Source organism: Apium graveolens, chromosome 7 (genome assembly GCF_009905375.1).
Source record: "Apium graveolens cultivar Ventura chromosome 7, ASM990537v1, whole genome shotgun sequence".
NCBI classification, from domain to species: domain Eukaryota; kingdom Viridiplantae; phylum Streptophyta; class Magnoliopsida; order Apiales; family Apiaceae; genus Apium; species Apium graveolens.
In genome coordinates, this window is record NC_133653.1 from 84,192,508 (window position 1) to 84,214,006 (window position 21,499).

The window sequence follows — 21,499 nt, forward strand, 5'->3', positions numbered from 1 at the left end:
TATAAGGTAACATGATAAAAATGATTTAAATTTAAGGATTTTTAGAAAGGATCATAAAAGGAATATAAAATATTTAGAAAGGTTTAAGGGAACCTAAGTAATGAGATCCCGGGTATGATCCCTCAAACGATAAACGAGAACGAAAGTTAAGCGAACCGTATAACAGATAAGCGGTCATTAGCCAAGTAATTAGGGGTTAATCAAAGAGGTTAGTGGGTGATGATGTCATCATACCAATAAGAAGAAAACAAGTGTAAGAAGATGACATAAGAAAGATGACATATGCATGGTGACATAAGCATGACAAATAGAAAAATAGAAAGGTTAGTTGGTTGATTGTGAGCCATGTAATTTTTACCATGGTAAATTTAATTAGCAAACAAGAGAAGCAACCAAGCCAAAAGAAATCATAACACAAAAATTTAGAAGTTGACTTTGTTTTTCCACAAGAAGCTCTCGGCCAAAACCAGAGCAGCAACTTCAAACTACCATATCTCCTTCAATACTCACTCAAATAGTATGTTCTATAGCTATTTGGAAAGGTATTGAGATGACCTACAAATCTTGTTCACAAGTCTCTTCCAAATAAGCATGGTAAGACCCTCGTTTTGACAGTTCTTTCAATCTGACTTTTAGAAACTTCAAAACCTAACTTTGTGTTCTTGATTTCTTTGGAAAGATCAAGCTTGTAGGAGGCTCCCTAAGACTTCCTAGCTACTCTAATCACTCCAAGGAAGGTATAACACCTCCAAACCCTAACTTTACTTTGAGTATTAAGATGGTTTTGATGGTTATAGTAAATGAGAAGCATGATGCTTGTGTGTTTAGAGTTTGGATTGGATTTGTAGTGATTTGGATGTTGAAATCTTGTTTATAGTTAATGAAACTTAAGTATAGCTAGTAGTTCATGTGTGGGGTTGTATAAATTGGAAAATCTTGAGGTTTGGGGACTGATGTAGTAAGGTTTGGATGAGGGTTGGGTGTATTGTTGGTTGTGAGTTGAATGGTGGTTGTTTGGAGTGGTTTAAAACTTGGTAATCGCGTAAACATAGTCGTCGTAATGCCCAATTTCATACAACTGCTTGTTCTTAGTGTTCGGGACAGAGAGCTAACTATTGAATCTGTGACTTTTCCATTTTTAGTTAGATTATGTCGTAAGCTTCATTTTGATATGTGGTTCGCTTGAATCCGATGTACGGTTTAGGAGAAACGACTGTTTTAAGTAACGGCGTTTCACGAACGAACCATTACCCCTCGCCTTACTTTGAAACCTTGGTTAAGGCCCTTAAATAACTAATTGGAGTATGAATCAATTATGTAAAGTGGATTAGGCAGTTGGTAGGGTACTCACGAAAGAATTGCCTTAAAATTCTTATATTAAAAATGGTGGAGCCGAGGGTACTCGAGCGACTTAAGTGAATCATTAAGCGCAAAAGCGAACATTAGGGTTCAATTGGTTAAAGTCTAGTTTCTTAAGTGACCGGGGTTTAATTCCGACTTATGTTATTGTTCATAGGTTATCGGACCCACTCTAAGCTTAAGTCTATCCGGGAGCACTTAGGCAAGTTTTCTACCCGTTATACTATTGTTGTGATGTATATATGTATATGCATTATCTTGTGATAAGTGCATGATTATTATTAGCAAAGTCTTGCGATATATTGGAGCATGTGATATGATATTTATATGCATGCCTGTTTCATAATCTTGATATCTAATTGTTGATTCAAATGCTTATAAGTTGCATAATACCTATGCTAGAGATAAGCAGTAGTTGCGTATACCCTTAATATAGGGGACCCAAAGGTGAACATTTTCTAAACCGGGAGTCGATGTTCCCGAGTATAATATATATATATATATATATATATATATTTTTTTTATATATATATATAGATATAGTTTTTAAAACTATTAATCGAATAAGATTTAATCGATGACTTTATTTTATTTAATGAATATTATTTTGAATATTCATTCGAGGACTTATGACTCCGCTTATTTACTAAATAATATTCTTTATTTTATTAAAGAATAATTTGTCGATAATCAAACTTATTTTGGATTATTCAAATAAAGATCATACTTTCGTATAAGTATATCTTTGGTTATTTATTATTCATTTCAAGTATGAGTTTTAAAACTCCTACCTCGATTATTTTTATAAGGATCATCCTTATGGGAATATTATTTAAATAATAATATTCAGATACTTTCTAACATATCGGGACTGATTTATTTTATTAAATCAGCGTTACTCTAAACATTCTTTAAAATGTTTTCTAGTCTTCAAAATGATTTTAAAAGTTAGGGCGGATCCCAAAACTCATTTTTATATTTAAGATCCTCCTTTCGAAGGGGATTTAAATACTCGCTCAAAACCGGAGGGATCCGGCTCTGTGGTGTGTTTTATATTCGCAACAAGGTTGTTGTTTTGATAAAAGAGTTTTTGATTACTTACCCAACACTCGGGAAGTAAAATTCCTATAACAAGTTAATCCATTAACAGGCACCGCCTGGGAAATATCGGTGAGTTTTCCTTTCCAACTAGATACGACTTCTTGGTGGAGCCGTATCAACAAGTTTCTACTTGGGTAAAGGGGGGACAAGCTTTACATTTCAGAGTCATGGATTTCATCTGAACTAGGAGTGGCGTAAGTGGTCGAGTGGCGCCGGCCCAGCCTTATTATATTGGCCCAAATGGCCTGGAAGTTCCGCTAAGACGGTCCATTCCTTAGGAGTCCAGTGTTCGATTGACAAGTAAATCCGACAGGTTCTCCTCTACATGTAGAAAATGGTGGGGTTGCACTACTGCGACTGATCATCGTAAGTGGTCTTCCTGGCGTGGCAAACTCCCGTAATGAGTTCATCATCCAGTTTGGATATTTCTGCAACACTACCCGGAGCATTCGATCGAAAGGCTACGGATGGGTGATTGTTGAGGCATTGATAGGGTCAAACGGTTATAATGATGTTTCCCTCAAATGAAGTATCTCGTAACTTCATTTCTTTTAAATAACATTTCAAGGATCGAATCTATTCAAGTCTTATCTTGTAGTCTCATCTATGTGATGAACTTTCAAAACTGTTTATACCTTGAACGGTGGTGGTTCAAGTAGTATTCGGAAAAGATATAAGTATATTGGAGTATCTTGTAACTTCATCTTTTCAACTTATATCCAGTTAATGATTATCTTATGAATGACAAAAATTTTCAGAAAAACGTTGAGACAAGGTTAGATATATGAGAGCACCTTGCAACGATATTTTTATACAGTTATAAACTGGAACTCTGTGTATATTATACATGTCAGAGGATTTCAAAGATTGTGAAAAGTATATATGTATATATACTGAAAATATTGCGACTTGGTCGCGTTAAGATATCAGCTTGGTTCATTTCTTCTTGACCAAGACTTTCATGAGTACTATGAGAATGCTCATATATTGTTAATTATTATACATATTATTTCGGTGGGCTTGTTGCTCACCCTTACTTTCTTCTTTCATCACACAACAACAGATAGAAAAGATGAACAGGACCAAGCTTCCAATTCGCAAGTGGTTAGGAAACGTTCCGCAGTTTTCTGGAAGCGTTGATGCCGCCGTAGCTGAGGTAGGAACTACCAATAGGCTAGGCTTTCAACTATTGATGAACCAGACTTATGTATATTATGAATTGTAATAATGGCAAAGAATATGTAAATTATTCAGAAACCCTTTTGAGGTGAAATGGTTTATAATTGTGGAGTAAAATGACTTGTGTTATTTTTGGTATTCATCTCTGAGACTATAACTTGTGGTGTGTGTGTATATTATGGGGTCACAATACGTAGCAGTTGGTTGATTGTTAAGGTTAAGTATTATTATGGGAAATGGAACTCGTGACAACCCGAATCCCCGACCCCGGATTTGGGGGTGTTACAAAGAGTGTAGACATTTCAAGCTATAGAGGAATGATTGGTTCACTGCTTTACCTAACTGCTAGTAGACCAGACATCATGTTTGCTACATGTCTGTGTGCAAGATTTCAAGCCAAACCAAAAAAATCACATTTGATGGCTATAAAGAGGATTTTCAGATATTTGAAGGGAACTCCTAACTTGGGATTATGGTATCCTAAGGGAACTGGTTTTGAAGCTATTGGTTACACAGATGCAGATTTTGCTGGATACCAAGTTGACAGGAAGAGTACTAGTGGAAGCTGTCAATTTTTTGGTCAAAGACTTGTATCCTGGTATAGCAAGAAACAACAATATGTATCAACTTCTACAACTGAGGCTGAATACATAGCTCCAGAAAGTTGTTGTGCTCAAGTGCTTTGGATTAGACATCAGCTAATGGATTATGGGCTAGTGTTACACAAAATTCCTATCATGTGTGACAATACTAGTGCTATATCTATAGTAGCTAATCCAACTAATCACTCTAAAACAAAGCAAATTGATGTAAGGTACCATTTTATTAGAGAACATGCTACAAATGGTACCATTGAGCTCATTTTTGTTCCAACAGAAAAACAACTAGCTGACATTTTTACTAAACCTTTGGTTGAAGCAACTTTCACTAGACTTGTAGATGAAATTGGAATGCTTAATTCTTCATCCTAAGGCAAGAACTCAGCTAATGTTTTGCAGCAGATTAATTTCTAATAAATCAATCTTTATTTGATTTAAATTAGAAATTAACTGAAATATGAATTATAAATATTTCAAAAATCTCTAAATATTTATTTTTCAAAATTCAAAATTCAACTTGGAATTTTTCAAATTCTAAGTAAACTGTTCAGTTGTTAATTTGCATCCTTAATATATAAAATGAATAGAAGGAAGAATTATATTGGTCAAAAGTATATAGAGAACTGAGTTCTCGATAAGTCTAAATAACTTATCGACAAGTCAGTTTAAAACTTCTCGAGTGAGTTCTCGACAAGTCAATTTACTGACTTCTCTAGTGACTTCTCGATAAGCTTAATTATGACTTATCGATAAGTCCTTGTAGAGTTCTCTAGTAGTGTTAATTCACACAGTTCTCTACAAGTACAATTTTTGACTTATCAATAACTCAGAACTGAAATAATATAATTTAATAAATTATTTTGGTAAATACTTTTGGAAAATTTATTCTAATTTTATTTTGAATTTATTCAAATAAAAGTTGGAATTAATTCAGTCCATTTTTGGACAAACTAGGTATTTATTTGACATCTCGATAAGTCAATTTTTAGTTCTCTATAAGAGTAATTTAAAATGACTTCTCGATATGTACTTCATTTCTTAGAATGACTTCTCGATAGACAAATTTCAAACGTCTATTTTTGAGTTCTCGACAAGTCATTCATTTTTACTATAAATACCCAGACTTCTTGATACATATACATACTTATAACTTTCGAGATCTCAAGTGACCCATCTTTTAATCCAAAATAGATTTCTCTCTCGTTTTTCATCTTTTCTAACAAATCTCTTTTACCTACTAAACTTCATACTCATATCAATGGCAGCCAACAATCTTGTAACTTTTATCTCCAAGGAAACCAATTTTCTTGCATTTCTAGATGCAAATCAAGCACCTGAAGTTTTTCAGTGCTTTGCTAAGTTTATTTTTGAGACCTACTTTGTAGGTGCTCTAACTGCTAATCATGTGTTGTATTTACATATATTAGGTGATTTCTGGAACATAGCAACAACCAGGACAGTTGTGCAAGAGAATCAAGATGCAACTATAATGATAAACTGCACAATCAAGGGACAGTAGGTGAAAATTCTTGAGGATGATGTCAACAAGGCTTTGGGCATTCCTACTGATAATCTGGTCGAGGCTCCAACTCAGGATGAGTTGCATGAGTTCATGGACTTCATCAATTATTCTGAGAGGATTAATCTGGCCAGCATGACCAAGAAGTATCTGAGGAGGGAATGGTCATTCCTATTTGACTCTGTGATAAGGGCATTTACGTGCAGAAAGTCAGGATTTGACAACATATCCAGTATTTTCTAGAAGCTGGTCTACTCCATTGCTCACAACAAACAGATAAATGTAGGATACTACATATTGGAGGAGCTGAGCACCAGGTTGACAATGCCATTGGAGTCAAGAGGTAAGGAGATCTTTCTGCCTAGATTTATTATGTTAGCTTTAAATTATAAAGTAAATGACATACATATGCTAGAAGGTGTAAACAGGACACTAATTGGTAATTGTAAGCAAGTATCCAAAATTCTATTTGGATCACTTCTTACAAAAAATAAGGTACCAGTAAGTCTTAAGTTAACACCTTTCATGATTGAAATATTTAAGACTTACCCTTATTATATGCCAGACATGAGAAGTAGTGGTAATCAATCTAGCACAACTGTGATCCCTGAACCTGTGGAAGTACAAATACAAGAACACCAACAGGGATCTTCCCAAGCTGCAACCATTCTTTCAAAATCTTTAGAAGCTAGGCAACCAACCACCTCATCTTCTCAAAAAGATGAGGTGAGTAAAAAGAAGAGAAAAGGGGCAACCTTAACTGTTGTAACTAAGAGTGGTGAGGATATAGTTGAAAAAGAGTCACCTCTGGCCAAAAGATCCAAAAGGAGTAAGCAAACTGAGCTGACCACTCTAGCCACCTCTGCATCCTCCCAACAGGATGCAGTTGTAAAAGCAACCAATAGTGAGTCTACACAGCCTGCACAAGAAGCAATTCAAGTGTATGGTAGGAGAAATAAGGAAGGCACACACTGTGAGGACACATCTCTTGAAGCTCCCTCATCTATTCAGGGGGAGCTGCCAACAATCACAACTGAGCAAACATCTCCAATATCTAAAATATATTCTCCTCCAATTGCACTTGAATCCACTTCTCAAGTGCAACAAAAATCAAGTGACATGGTTCTAGAAACCTTGCTCACCACCCAGACACCTCATTTAGATGGTGAGAGGCTACTAGCTGGGGTAGACCTTGATGACATCATCACAAACATGGGAGATTCATCAGTTTTCACTGAAAACCCCATGGAAACTCAAAATGCACCTTCACGTGCCAATCAGTCTTCACAGACTGTAAGGTTTGAGGGTAGTACTCCTAAGGGGGAGCTACCTAAATCCTCTCCAATTCAATTGGAGGTTCCTCATGTAGGGACAATTCCCCTCAAAACCCTAGCAGAAATTGCCTTGGCAGTTGATGCTAGGAGTACAATTGCCAATGATCATGTTATAGGGGAGGAAAGTATAGCACATTCAAGTGTCAGTGTGTTGCAAGACACACAAGGGTTTGAGACTGGTGCACATTGCAGTAACCCAGTCAAATCTCCTCCAATTCAATTGGAGGTTCCCACACCTAGTGAGGAACAACAACTAGCCATAACCACAGAGCAATCTGTGAGTAAAACTGTGACTTCAGTCACAGGTGTTTCCGAACCACCAACCTCACAACCTTCAACTTTTCAACCTCAATAACCACACATTCTATCTCAGTGGCTGTAAGAATCTGGCTCTCGACCAACTTCTGTAGATGATCTACTAGTGGAGCAGATTTCTGGACTAGCCAACATCTCACAACATCTTTTGACTTCAAATATGAGCAACCAGGACTATCAAGCTATCATGCTTACTTACAATGAAGAGGTGGAGGAGAAAAAGGAGAAGATTTTCAATGATGTTGAGCAAGATGGGAATGTGGATGCATGGTTGTCTGATGATTTTGCCTTAAAAATGGATCAAGTTTTGGCCAGATTCAGAGAAGAATACATTACTATTCTGGGAAGCAATGCAAAAGACTTGAGTCCACAAGCTGTCTATGATGCCATTACAGATGTATACAAGGCTCAGCTCAAAGCATTTCATCTGTTTGGTAAAGTTCTTGAAATCAAACTTACTGGTCATGAAGACAGAATCAAAAAACTTGTAAATGAGAAGATGGACAAGATTATAGCATCTCCAGAATAAATCTCTACTAAATTTAAGCATTTTACTGAGCAAATGGCTAGGATGGATCTTGCATCTATTGAGAAATAAGTCAAAAATCTTAAACAATCTTTCATCAATCTCCATACAATAGTCCAGTTGCAAATCACTCACTCTAATGACACTAAGGTCAAGCTGGATCAACTTTACCAGAGCAGATATGAGCCTTCAGCTTTGCTAATGGAAGGCATCAAACAGGCTGTATAAGAAAACTTTGGCTCATCTAGCAGCTCTTATCAGCCTGGATCCACTTCAATAAATCTGCAAATTCAGTCTCTACAGACTCAAGTCTCAGCACTGCAAGACTCCAACTCTTCTCTCACTGCACAAGTTCAGGCCTTTACATCTCTTGTCAAGAGCCAACAAACAGATATACAGACCCTGGTGGACTCCCATAAGCATCTTCAAATGCAGAATTCTATAGCTTTGGGAGCCATCATGGGCAAACTCAACATACCACTACCTTCTCTACTTGAACAGGTAAGGCCTGAAATCCATACTCCCCTCCTCATGCCTGCCAACAAGACTAAGGGGGAGATAGAGGCTAGATTGGCACAATCAAGGTCATCTCAACAACAAGTCCAGGGTGCTGAAAAGAGATTAGGTCAAGAAGCTGATATTGGAATGGAGAGACTTTTTAAAGTAGCTGAGGGTCCCAGTCTAAACAGGGAGTTTGATGAATTGCTTAAGGCACTCATGGCTTCTCTCAATGATAATTCTTCACCTACAAGAAAGCCTTGGACAGGATAATTAACTCAATAAGGGTGATCTTGGTGATAAGAGATAACTTCAAGGAAAGAAGGATAGTGGTCAATATCAATGACTCAGGGGTAGACAGATGTATGTAGGTGTCCATCAACTGTCTTATCTCTAGGAGCGCATCTGAGTTAGATATTCTGATAAAAAAGTCAGAGCAGTGATTCATGAAGACACTCTTGCTAACAGAATTGAAGAATGCACAAGTGGCTGCTTTTCCAGAAGCTTATCTACAGCCTAGCAAGGGAGTGGCATACATCTGTCCTACTACAAAACACTTCAAACACTTTCAAGTTCCTAAACAGTGTGTCATGACCAACAAGAAGCTTATCATGACTCTTGAAACTGAGCTGAAATAAAAAAGGAACAAAACTGTTGAAGATGAGGAGATGATAAAGTTGTTGAAAAGATACTTGAATAATGCAGAAGCCAACTTGCCTAAAACACAAATCAACAAGGATGATTTGGATGATGATGAGCAGAAGAAAGATGATCAAAATCCTTCTGGCTCAAATCCAAGTCAATCCAGTAAGCCATATGGCAACAAGGGTGGAGACTAGAATAAGGAGGATGACAAGAAAGATGAAGAAAAGAAGAGAAGAGGTGCGAGGAGGAGCAAGAAGCTTTATGATGGCTCAGAACCACACCAATCCCTAAAAATCCAAGCACAACTAGCTCAACCTATAACATCAATTATCTCAAACATCAAACCATCTCAAACCTCAAAGCCAAAATTTATGTACAAATAAACAGCCAACTCTTTCCTAAAAATTTCAATCACCACAAGCCAGACAAATCTCAAGAAAATGACAACCCTACCTTTAACCAAACCCTCACTGAAAATTAAGCTCAAATATGTTGGGAGAAATCCTAAGAAAGTTAAGCCTACAAAAAAAGATGAAGTCACTGAAAGGGCCATCTGGAACTATTTTAAGGAGTCTGACTTTCTACCTCTAAACTGGTGCACCTCAGATGAAGATTATTTCCAACATCTAGCTGAAGAAATAGTTAGAGTCTGGGTTGTCTCCATGAGAGAAGTTATAATTTATTTTAAAGATGGGTCATTCACTTTTCTTGGCAATGACTTAATAGATTCTTTGTCACCAACAGAAATTAAAAGAGTGATAAGTTTGCTAAAGGACAAGGATACTGCCACAAGGGCATGGAGATCAGTTCTAGCTGAATGGTTGATTGAAAGGGAGGAAACAAAGAAAAGAAATGAGGCTAAAGTTGAAGAGAGAATGAGGAATTATGATGAAGAAATCGAGATGTATATAAAAAGATCAGAAGAGCTAAAGGGCAAAGGAATGAGTAGAATCTCTAAAGATGGGAAATTTCTAAACATTAAAGCTGGTGGATTCTCAAGGTTTAGAATAGATATACTGGACAGTGTAGCAAGACAAAAACTTGTAGAAGCTCTAAGTGGAACACCTATAATAGAAGAACTTGAAATTCTAGAACACTTGAAGGATCTACTTAGGGAAGAAGCTGACACAAAAACTGTCTTTACCTGATACTTGTAACCTTTGATCTTTGTAAATCTTATGTTGTACAAATGTTGAAATTCTATCAAGCTTTGTGTATTAATTTTATTTTCCATCATTTCAAACTTGGGGTTAATCTTGTTAACAGGCATGAATTTGTGTTAAGCAATCTTCTCACAAATTGGGGGAGATTGTTGTGTAAGACATGCCTGTACTTTAACAAGACTAAGACAATTTGTCAACCCTAAGTAAGTTGTATTATTATCTTAATTTGTATTTTGTACTTGTAACACTTAAAGTCTGTAAAAATGTCAAAGGAGCAGACTTGAGTCTTTTTCTATAAAAAGTGTCAAGCCTAAGAATTCTATCTAGAAGAAGATCAAGAAGATCATACCTCAGAAGAATTATGAAAAAGCTTGGAGTTGAATAAATCTGCTTTAGGAAAAATATTATAAGTCAAGATCTCTACAAGTCACAGATTTAGTGTTATAGAGAAGTCATTCGAGAACTCAAAATGACTTATCGAGAAGTCAAGAAAGGCACTAGAGAACTCACAGAGATATCGACAAGCCAAATTGAAGACATGGAGTTTGGAGATATCGACAAGTCATTTCTTCACTAGAGAACTCAGAGTTATCGACAAGTCAACATTCATTAGAGAACTCTGAGTTATCGATAAGTCAAATTTCACTAGAGAACTCAGAGATATCGATAAGCCAAAATTCACTAGAGAACTCTGAGTTGTCGACAAGTCAAATTTGACTAGAGAACACTGAGTTATCGATAAGTCAATAAGCCATTAGAGAACTCAGAGATATCGATAAGTCAAAGTGAAGATATGAAGACTAGAGTTCTTTACAAGCCAAATTCTCTTATAGAGAACTCAAAGACCTCTACAAGTTAAATTTGCTATGGAGTATTAGAGATCTCGATAAGCCAATATACTTATCGAGATGTCAAGTTCTCTATAGACCAAATGGAGATCTCGAGGTAAAATCTCAAAGTACAAAATTGCAGATCAGTTCAATATCCAAGATTAACAATCAACAAACAATTCAAATAGGTGGATTGACAAGTCTACAAAAAGCAGCTTGAAGGATGTGCAAGATCAGTGGTGAAGATTAACTGACAAAGGAAGATCAAGATAATCACAGGATGCTAAAGATATGCTAAGCCAGAAATAGAAGATATACTTTTCTATAAATGGAAATGACAAGTGACTGTTTACAAAAGCTAATAGCATGTCTAATTGTACATTGTGTAAAACTAGCAGTTAACTGAATTATAAAGTTAACACTGGTCCTTAGTCAGTTGTAACAATTTAGATAGAATATCTTGTAACTCTCTAAAGAAGAAGCTAAGCTCTTTATCAACAAAGAGCCTAGAAATTTTATAGAAAAACATTCCTAATTTTAATATAAAATTAAGTGAGTTTTAGAGATTTGTGTTCTTTATTTTCTTCGATCTTAATTTCTACATGAACACATTTTTACTACAAGATTTAATTTACTTTGTTCAACCATAAAAGATTCAAGAAAATCTCAAAAATAGTAAAACACATTCACCCCCCCCCCCTCTGTGTATTATTCATTTCCTAACAATATACCTACTAGAAGAGCCAAAGTGTAACACCCCAGTCACACATCGAGGAGATTTAGGACTTCTGTTCAGTTTATAAGGCAAAGTACTACTACTATATGCACCAATAATCGAGGAGATTTGGGACTTCTGTTCAGTTTATAAGGCAAAAGTACTATTATTATATACACCAACAAATTATGATCTTTTGGGGGCCTGTAGTGGGCTAGTCGGTACCCAAGTTGGCTATATTTGTGATAGTAGGCTTCAGCTTATTTCGGACTCGGAATTAGGACTTGACTTGATTTTCGGAAAAGTCTTAAGATTTGACCCGGGTTGTCACGCATGGTATCAGAGACGACTCTCGAAAGCTTGATGCGTCAAGTTTCCTGAGGTGGGGACACGAAGGCTGGTGGTATTATCCCATAATGGCAAGAGTTCCGGAGGTGGGGACATGAAGCTAGCCGATATTATCCCACAATGGCTAGAGAGGTAGGATCTTGGTCCTATGGGCCGTCTGTTCGGACCTGACGAGGATGTCAGGAGTTTAAGTGGGGGAGTTTGCAACACCCCAGTCCCACATCGAGGAGATTTTGGACTTCTGTTCTGTTTATAAGGCAAAGTACTACTATTATGTGCACCAACAATCGAGGAGATTGGGGACTTCTATTCAGTTTATAAGGCAAAGTACTACTACTATATACACCAACAAATCATGATCTTTTGAGGGCCTGTGGTGGGATAGTCGTTACCCAATTTGGTTGCATTTGCTTCGGCTTACACTACAAGACACAGGGCAAAAGACATCACCCTTTTAACAACGGTTCGAAAAGCCACTGATGTTAAAATTATTTTTAACATCGGTCGTGTTTTAAACGATGTTAAAGCCTTTTTAGACATCGGTATAGAATGTAACCATTGTCTAATCTTTATTAAAAAAATAAAAAAAAGGTACATCAGTTTACTAACTAACCGTTGTCTTATGTCTATTTATTAAAAAATATAAAAAAATGGCTTATTACATAGATACTAATTCCCACGCTTTTAGTACAATATTCAATTCCCCCTGCCCGAAATATCTAATTTCCCCCTTTTGTCCCAATTTTTCCCCCATTTACCCCATTTCACCCTCGACCACCCTCCATTCTCTCTCAGTCTCCACCCTCTCTCTCACGAAACCACTCTCTCTCACTCACTCCCTCACCGTCCCTCTCTCCCTCATCGCGTCTCCCTACCTCTTCAAACTTTAACCCTAAATTTACCCTTAATTTTATAACACAATCCTCATTCTAAGAATTTATAAACCCTAATTTCAATTAAGTACAAATGAAGTGAAACTAGTTCAACACATCTTCAATTTCTTGGTTTGATTTCTATAATCAGTTGAACCAATCTTTAATCACCAAGATTGGGTTAATATTTATTCATATTTGTATAAATTTTATTCTTTCTCTCAACAGATCTGGGAGTTTATTGAGTTTCGAAGTGGGTTTATTCTATTAAGGTATTAACTTTCTATTTTCTCTCTAAAATTACTTTGTAAAAAAAATCAATTTGCCTTCGTGGTTGTATAAAATTTTCCATTTTTTAAGTTTTCTTTTTGTCCTCATCTTGATCTGCTTGTCTCAGGGAGTGATGTGCATCTTATGTGTTACAGTCATGGAGATTTGAGATAGTTCAACTGTCTTGTCAAGAAAATCAATGGGTGAATTTGTTGTGAATGCACCATATGTCCAAAATAAGGTACACTTTCTTGTCATATGGTGTGTTAAATTTTGTCAATTATTAATTTTGTTCATAAGTGGTAAATCTGAATTTTTCTTGACTGTTTAAGGTTTTTAATAATTATGAATAGGAGTTAGATATTCGTGATCTGTTTTTATTAATTGTTATACTATTTTTTGCTTGGATTATTAATTTTATTTGGGATTTTGCTATTTCAATAGAAGAGAGGCTTGTTGCTAAAATTTTTATTTTGTTTACAAGTGTTAAATCTAAATTTTACATATTGTATAAGTTTCGTGTTCATATGTAATAAGTGTGCAGATATTCATGATGTGTTGTCATACTGTATCTTGGTTGGATTATTATGTTTTATTCAAAATTTTGTTAATTTATCAGACGGGAGGCTCAGTTAGCCCACTATAAGAAGATTGCTGCTCGGAAGGCAGAACTCTTGGAGCTGGAGAACATGATGAGAACTGATTCTTTGTGATCGAATAAACTGAACTACACAGATTATTCCACGAGCAATTCTGGGACCGAAGCTGAACATGGTACATTAAATGGTCAGAGCCTTGCTGAAGAAGTTGAGCTAGACACGTATTCAGTTAGTGAGGTGAGTAGCAGCCTTGCTAATGAGTTAGCAGAAGCAGATAGAAATCGGAATGCTATAGAATGTCAAAACTCACTGGCTCAATTCATTCGTCAAGAAGCTCAAGAAAAAGCCAACGAGATCTCTGTTTCTGCTGAAGAAGTATCATTTTATTTTCTTCATTTTTAAAATCTATTAATTTCATTTTATTCATTCATTTTTGCATTTTTTATGTATAATTATGTGTGTATTAATTCTGGTATGATTGGTTGTAGTAATTCAACATTGAAAAGTTGCAAATAGTTGAAGCCGAGAAGAAGAAGATTAGGCAAGAGTTTGAGTGTAAGCATAAGCAAGTTGAAGTTCGTAAGAAAATGTGTGTTTTTATGTTTATTTTGATTTGATTTATTTTTTATGGTCTTATAGTCTATATTTGTAATGTATACGAGGAAATAATATAATGACTATAAAAATTGTATATCTTTAGTAGGACATTATATGATACATAATGATTCTTACTAAGGTTATTACTATTTTGGTTTCTGCCAAGGAGCTGATTGTAACGACTGGGAACTTTACGTTTATATTATATCATGATTATAATAAAATATGTAAATTAATGTGTCATTTATGTGTGATTATCTGATAAACCCTAACTGTTACGTGATACGTGTATCCCATGTCATTTCTGTATTTTGAAGGTATTTTTCAGATATTTTATTATGCATTTATAGGTTTTATTTCAAACGTTTTACGACCCAAACGATGATTTTAAAGCCAGTATTTCAAATAAAATAATGGGCCTTATTTTTTATCAAATGGCTTTTACAATTGCCTTGTTCTGAACATCTAGATAATTTATAAATTTTCTCGTTTTGTGAAAAAAGATTTTTTCCGGGCCCCATTGGGTGTCAAAAACCCCACAAAAATCACATTTTTATTTTTATAAAATTATAGGACTTTCATTTATATTATTTCTTTGCATTTATGCATTATTCATAATTTTTGGGAATTTTTGGCATATATATTGCATATATAAAATATTTATAAATTAAATTTTAATACTCAAAAATTATAAAAATTAGGGCCCAATATTTTTATTTAATGTATAATTAGCCCCTTAATTTTAATTAGGAGTATTATTTTTACTACTATAAATAGCCTAATTTTTATTTAATTAATTATAATTAATCATTAAAATTTGCAAAATTACCAAAAATTCTCTGAAATCGGGTCGGGAAGAACAGGTTCGGGTCGAAGAATCAAGTCGTGATTTCTCACTGATTACAGCATCAAATCGTGTGATTCAAGTACTCAAATCAAAGGTTTTGATCCGTTCTTTCTGTTTCTTGCATCAATTTCACGTTTTATTGCATCATTTTTGATTTTTGATTTCTAGGGTTTATGTTCAAATTAGGGCTTTTTGATTCTGGGGTTATTTTGATGTTTTGATGATTGATATAGCTTTGTTAGATGATTTACAGTCGATTCATGGTGTTTAATTGAACAAACGATGCTTGGATAGTGATTCATGATTTCAAGGGTTTAGGTCGAATTTTCAAAACACAACTCGATGATTTCTGTGAATATTTGGTTCTTGTAATGTTAGGGCTTTGATTGTATATGTTCTTAGCTTCATTTTGCACTATATAACGTTTGATGTTATGTACAAATGAGTGATTTGGATTTTTGGCTGGAGTTCTTGATGATTTTGATCGGAAAATGATATCCAGGGATGTTTCTGGTCGACTTTGGCCTGAAACAGATTGGGGAAATAGTTTGGGATGTTTTGGGATCAAAAACGGAACCAAACGGTGTCCGTTTGGCCAGGAATTGGACTCGCCGGAGTCCGGTGAAGTCGCCGGATTCTGGGTTTAAACCCAGATTCCGGTGGTGTTCTTCACAGACCCGGAATCCAACCCGGTTGACCCGTTTCCAGAACCTGGTTTTGATCCACCTTGTCAGATGTCTGTTTTCTGACATATGTTTCTGGAAATTATTTTTACTTTTTATTTTTATTAATTTTAAAAATCAGTTTTATTTATTTTGTAAATTGATTAATTAATTATTTAATTAATTAATTTATATTATAAATAATTCTGAATTATTTTCTAAAAATCAGATTGAATTATTTTCTTAATTATTTATTATTTATTTACTACTTATTAATTATTTAAAAGTGATTAATTATTTTGATAATTAATCAAATAATTTTCAATCAATCATAATAAATTCATTTTAATTTCAAAAATTATAGAAAAATTATTTTTATTTCTGATTTTCTTAAATAATGATTTAAAAATTATTTTTGGGTTTTAAAAATTAGTAATAATTATTTATAATGATTAATAAATGGAATTATCAGTATATAATTAATAATAATTCAACCGTTAGTCCGTTTTGCGTGAAACGAAAGCCTGTTAACTCAGAAAAATGAATCCTTTTCATTAAAAATAATATCAAAGCTTAATTTCTTTTAGAAGTTAGTTGATTTTGTGACTTGTTTGATTATCAGTCAAGTTACGTGCCGAGACGAGTCCGAACAATTCCGGAAAAATGGGAAACGAGTCAGATAACGATCAGTTGAGCGATCAGCGAGTCGATTTTGGTTTTAAAAATTATTTTAACCATAAAAATGATTATGTGCTTATGTGCTTATGTGTATTACGTGGTTAATCGAGTCTTACTTGCTTATATGTAATACATGAGTCAGTCATAAGCGCATGGGTAGATGTTAGGATCGGTTTGAAGTCGATTCAAGATGCAAATGAAGTACAACGTGACTTAACCAGTATGTTTTGCCAACAGAAGCTAAGCCAGCCAGGCCAATTGAGTCGGTAATAGTCCAAGGTGATAGACATAAGTGAATCAATTGCAGTAAGTCGCGCAGAAGGCAAGTTTTTCCTCTATTCTACTTTCAGAATAATGATATTGATTCAAATATTTATCACATTTACATTCTCTTGATTATTGTTCTTGATCACTAATATACAATCCCTATTCCTTTGTTCATATTTCATTTCAATTCTTGATTTCTCCGTTTCTTTGGATTCTTGATTCATATTCTGTTGGTAACACATGGAGATTGATATATTCTAGTGTTTGGAATATATCAAAGCATACCAATTGTCCCGGTTGCTAAGCGATGGACTGGATAATGATATTTTGGGATTGAGTGTGTCTTAATCCTGAGGACCGGGATGACTGGTGCCTCGACGTGGGCCGTAGTGCCTGGGTACCCGACTGGATCTATATATTGAGATATGGATCTGCATTATATTCTGACTGATCAGCAGAATATAGATGCGAACTTGTGTCCAGTTTAGTTTATTTGTACTCGCCAGTAATGGCCTTCTTTCTATTCTCGTGAGGTTATATCTTGGCAGATATACCTGGGATGGCGGATTCATTTAAAATGCTTTAACACTGTTTATATGTTTGTGGACTTGTTGAGCAACTTTTGGCTCACCCCTTTTGTTGTTATTCACCTTATTATTTTCAGTTAAGAAGGAATATGAAACCAATCAGGACTCGAGTGGTAAAGAAGCGAGTCAAGCATCGGGATCCTCTTATACCCAAGGTGTTGATCCCAATCCAGGAAGAAAGCTTTGAGTTGCCCGAGCAGGTGGAGTGTTGATAGATAGTATGTGTGTGTGTTTGAATAAAAGTTGAACTTAGTTTAAAATGAATTAGATAATGGTTTGTAATAAAGAGAGTTTGTGAAACTTTGAATGTTGGTTTGTAATAAAAGTAGTTAGTGGTTCTTGTTTTCATACTTCAACCTAAAAAGATCCTGGTTAGTGTTAAAGGGGTTTAATTTCATTTCTTTATTAATTGTTAATCAGATTGTACAGGCTTAGTGATTAGCTAGTAACCCCCAGACTTATACCCCGGGTCTGGAGGGTGTTACAGGTTTGGCATCAGTACTGTAGGTTTGGTCCCTGAAAACAAGAACATTAGGATTAAGATAGGATAGGGAGATCACATAAGATAGGGATAGTCAAATTAGGATGAATAGTGTTAGGATTTAGGTCAGATTAGAATAGGGAAATAATCTTAGGATTGTTAATGACCTTTTCTTTTCTTTGGTATATTATCAGATGGCATCTTCTGGTTATTCTGCATCTTCCGAGAGGACAGTCACTGGGCCAGTAGCACCAGCCATACCTCCAGTATCTGAGTATATGTTTCCTCCTCTACCACCTCCACCACCATTGCCATAGGAGCCGGTACCACCAGTACAGGGGATAGTGCATGACCCCATAGAGATGTTTGATCCATTTGAGTTCTTCGAGCCGATGGTTCCTTTACCTATTGAGCACCAGTTTATACTAGGTATTGAGCAGGAGTTACCACCACCACCATTGTTACCTCCTATACCAGTGCATGCCTCAGAGCCAGACATAGTTCAGATGATTCCAGTAGAGGGGATGGGAGAGCATGATGTGGATCTACAGTTAGGTTTACCCCAGCAGGGTGTAGGTATTCCGAGGGTTCCTTCTCAGGAGTCAGTAGGTCAGGTTGCTCAGCCGCATATGGTACCATACCATGAGTATAGAGTTATGAGGGATGATATGGAGTATTGGCGGGCACAGTGTCGGGAGATTATGCATCTGTTTGATCAGAGGGACAGAGGACCGTTAGCGGCCCTACAGCCGGATTATTATATGAGACAGCGATTACAGTCAGTGTTGATGAGTGCTACTTGGGAGCTGGATGATTTAACTCATGATGGACCTCCTTCTTTTGCAGAGTTCTAATGGGTTTTTCGCTTGGCACAGACTTTGGTCCAGGCACTTAGAGAGGAGCTTAGGCGTATTCTGCCTGGGTTCTGAGAGGGTTTGAGACGGTGACTCCAGAGTACATGTGTATATAGAGGCAGCATAGTATAACCTAGTGAGTAGTGTGTATGTGTGTATCAGTAGTTTAACTTGTAGTAGTAGTTTAACTTGTAGCGATAGTGTGACTTGTAGCCGTAGTGATGACCAGTAGCCCGAGACTTTTTGTATCAAGCATTTACACCTGAAGCTGGTGTCACATATATATAAGATGAACTTTTTCAAATTCTTTTATTTAAATTTCAGTCTTTACAGTTTTACAGCATTTACTTTCACTTTACAATTTTTCATATTATAATTCCTGTTGAAAAAAAAACAATTATTTTATTTAACTGTTTACATTTCCAGTCTGTACACTCAGCAACTGTTTTCTTTAAATAAACCATGTTATGAATACTGGATAAATTTTTTTCCATACATATTGTCGATTGTTTATTAAACTGTTAAATAAATATCACCTGTTTTATTATCAGAAGAAGATGGCACCAAAAAGAAAGACTAGGGTTGAGACCTCCAACAGCAATTCTGAAGATCAGACTAATGAGACCATGAACCAAATGTTCCATCTGATGTAACAACAGATGGTAATGATGCAGCAGCAGATGCAGCATCAGCAACAGCAGATACAACAACAAATGTTACAACAGCCACCTCGTCCTGAGCTTCAATTACCACAAGTATTACATGTTGTTACTTTTAAGCAGTTTCAGTCAGTTAAACCTCCAGAGTTTGAAGGGACTACTGATCCTATTAAAGCTACCACCTGGTTAAAAGAAGTAGAGAAAGCATTCGCACTAGTGAAGATAGGTGAGGACCAGAAGACTGATTTTGCTAGTTACTTGTTGAAAGGAGAGGCGAATTATTGGTGGGAATCTAAAAAGGCCTTAGAGGGTGAAGAAGTTATTGCATGGGATAGGTTTAAAGAGTTGTTTTTAGAAAAGCATTTTCCTCGCTATGTGAAGAATCAAATGCAGATTAAGTTTCTAGAACTGAAGCAGGGAAATATGTCTGTGGCAGAATATGAAGCCAAATTTACTGAGTTGGCTAGGTTTGTTCCAGAACAGGTTGACACTGAAGAAAAACTAGTTCAAAGGTTTCAAGAAGGGTTACGACCATGGATTCGTGGCCAAGTTGCAGTTTTCGAATTAACGACGTATACCGCCGTAGTTCAGTAAGCTTTGATTATAGAAGGGGAAAGTGAAAGATCTCAACAAGACAAGGGACAGGGAAGTTTCCAAGATCGCTCCAGTAGAAAGCCGGGATTCCAAGCCCGGGCAAATTTGAATTTTAAAAGGATAGGACAAGGTTCACAGAAGGCAGGTAATCGTTTCCAAACCTTCAGTCAGCAGGGAATGGTTAGAGTTCCAGTGCCGTACTGCAAGACATGTAATCGAAAGCATACTGGTGTATGTATCAAAAGGGATGTAACGTGTTATCGGTGTAAGCAGAAAGGGCATTATTCTAACGAATGTCCAACAGGTAGAACAGCAGAGATGACTTGTTTCCAGTGTGGAAAGAAAGGGCATATCTCCAGAAATTGCAAAGGATCAGCTATGTCAGCCAGTGTTCCGAGAGTGTTAGCATTACCTCCACCGCCGTATAATCAACCCAAAGCAATAACTTTTAACATGACCATGAAAGAAGCGGTGCAGAGTCCGAGTGTTATTGCAGGTACGCTTTTGGTGAATTCCGTAATTTCAAAAGTATTAATTGATTCTGGAGCTACTCGTTCATTTGTTTCTGAAGAATTTCTTGATAAGTTACATTGTGAAATCGAATGGTTGGGCGAAACATTAATTATAAAATTAGCGAATGACGACCAAGTTCCGGTAGATCGAGTATGTCCTGCATGTGATATAGAAATAGCCGAACATCATTTTTCGGTAGATTTAATTCCTTTTAAGCTAGGAGAATTCGATATTATCTTGGGAATGGATTGGTTAGAATGTCATAACGCTCAGATAGATTGCGCGAATAAGAGAGTCAAATTGCGAACTGCGGAAAATGCAACGATAATATTCAAAGGCGAAAAACAGCAGAAGAAATTTCTTACTGTGATGCAGACTAAACAATTGTTTCGACAAGGATGTGAGGCGTACATAGCTTACGTGTTAGATACTGAAAGAGGAAGTCCTAGAATAGAAGACATTCCAATTGTGTGCGAGTTTCCAGACGTCTTTCCAGACGAGCTTCCAGGGTTACTACCAGATCGAGAAATTGAGTTCACAATTGATCTAGTACCAGGTACAGAACCAGTTTCGAAAGCTCCATATCGGATGGCTCCAGTCGAAATGAAGGAATTGTCAACGCAACTGCAAGATCTTCTAGACTGAGGCATCATACGACCTAGTGTATCCCCATGGGGTGCACCGGTGTTATTTGTGAAGAAGAAGGACGGCAGCATGCGATTATGCATTGACTATAGGGAATTAAATAAACTTACTATCAAGAACAAGTATCCCTTACCGAGAATCGACGATTTGTTCGATCAGCTAAAAGGAGCAGCATGGTTTTCAAAGATAGATTTGCGATCAGGCTATCATCAATTGAAGATTAAAGATGAAGATATTCCAAAA